This window comes from Propithecus coquereli, unplaced genomic scaffold (assembly GCF_000956105.1).
Source record: "Propithecus coquereli isolate 6110/MARCELLA unplaced genomic scaffold, Pcoq_1.0 Scaffold103, whole genome shotgun sequence".
NCBI lineage: Eukaryota > Metazoa > Chordata > Mammalia > Primates > Indriidae > Propithecus > Propithecus coquereli.
Window position 1 is genome coordinate 970,099 of NW_012134192.1, and position 2,203 is coordinate 972,301.

The following is a 2,203-nucleotide window of genomic DNA, read 5'->3' on the forward strand; positions in this document are numbered from 1 at the left end:
GAGAATTACTCCTAAATTACTTGATTCTGAATCCTTTTTACTCCTAGATCAGAGCATAAATTTACCTCTGTGTCACCTTCACAGACCCATGCACATGGTCTGTGAAAAGAGAGAATAAACTTTGATGCTACATTTTAGAAGAACGGGCTGAAAATATTTTAGATACTTCACATTTGAGTAAGCAAACATAAACCTAGATTATCTAAAATAACAAAGTGAAAAGAATGCATCCGTGGTCAGAGATAAATACACAAGAACACTTGCCTATAAAGATTTACTGAAATTGAGCACAGAATCTGTGAAGAGACCAGTCTGTGAAGTATAAGAATCAGATCCATGCCCCAATCTCCGCGTGCCCAGTTTTCTGGGACAGACCTGCCTGTAGGCCTGTCTTAGTGTCGTGTTCAGTTAGCGACATGTAATTCCTTTCTCTCTCAAACACGTAATGATTTGCCCTGTATATTATATGATTCCCCCATCTAATCCCATTCCAATATTCTGATTGCCCTCCAATCCCTGCTGCTGTTTAGGTTTTCATTGCATTTGGTATGTTCAGAATTTAACATGTTCTGAGCTAGAATTTCTAGGTTAGTGCAATTATTCTTCATAATGGAATTCCTGTGACAGAGACCATATGGCCCCCAGCCAGAATATTTACTATCTCTCCCTTACAGGAGAAGTTTGCTATATCAATGGAGGATATACAACATATTCGTGGATTAATTTAAAGAAAAGTGAAATATATACTCACAATAAACTAGTCAGGAAAAAAAATATTGACTACCTGATTTTGAGGAGTTTAACGAAGCAAACAGTGATACTTGGGTAAATAAATACTTAAATGAGTATTCCTTAGAGGAAACAGCAGATAGAAAATGAAGGACCAAGTCAAACTGATATAATAGTGTTTGCAAGTGAATGATAGAAACATTTTTGAAGGTGTTGAATTCATGAGCGTTGTGAGCAGAAGGATAGACTAACGTGAAGGTTAAGGTCTGTATATGCATTCTACATATGTTTTCGCTATAAATATTTTTCTTTCTAGGTCAAAGGGGTATGCTCTGAAATACCAAGTCAGTTTTATTAAAAGCAAATCTTAAGAAAAAGCTGCATATCCAAGAATGCTTCTGTTAACATAAGGTGACATTAACTGTATTTTATGAAGCAGAAAATTGCTTCACACCCAAATTCTTAAAATCTTTTTTTTCTTTTGCTGTCTTTAATAAGACATAGAACATTGGTACACATGAGCTGCATAAAACTCTAATAGAATTAGCATTTAGTAATTTGATATTTTATATGCCTGATAAATCTGATGTAGAAAAAGCAAGGAAATAAGGAAAAACACTATTTTATGACCAGAACCATTCCTTAAAATGGAATGAATTTGCTAATGCTTTGTTGGCAGTCTTCTGAAGGACCTGAGCCTGGTGCAGTTTTAGAAACTGACCCTTCCAGGAGAGCTCACAAATTTATAAGAAAGAGGGCATAATGATTTTTTTTTTAGAGATGGGGTCTTGTTCTGTCACCCAGGCTGGACTACAGTGGCATGGTGATAGCTCACTGCAATCTCGAAGTCCTGGACTCAACCAATCCTTCTGCCTCAGCCTCCTAAGTAGCTGGGACTACAGGCATGTGCCACCACATATGGCTAATTTTTAAATTTTTTTGTGGAGATGGAGTCTCTTTATTTTGCACAGGTTGGTCTTGAACTCCTGGGCTCAAGGGATCCTGCTGCCTTGACCTCCCAAAGTGCTGGAATCACAGGCGTGAGCCACCATGCCTGGCCTCATTATGAAAGCTTTAAAAAAAACCAAAGCATTCTGTATACTACAAGGCACTACTAAAATTATACATCTTATTTTTTAAATATTAGTATTAACTTAGACTTCAAGAGGCAAACTGAACTCAGTTATACATATATGTGTGTGTGTGTGTGTGTGTGTGTGTGTGTGTGTGTGTGTGTGTGCGTGTATACGTGTATACGTGTGTTGGGGGTGGGTGAGGATGGGTGTTGGGGGGTGAGAACATATATGTATGCATATATTCAAAATTCTCAAACACGAAGTTTTTAAAACAACAAAGGAATTATCTTGGTAACATTGTAGCAAACTCTGTAAGTCTTGGAAAAGTTTTTTTACCAAAATCAATTTACTTCTACTTGGAATAATTACTCAAGAGTTTAGACTATAAAGCTGTATTT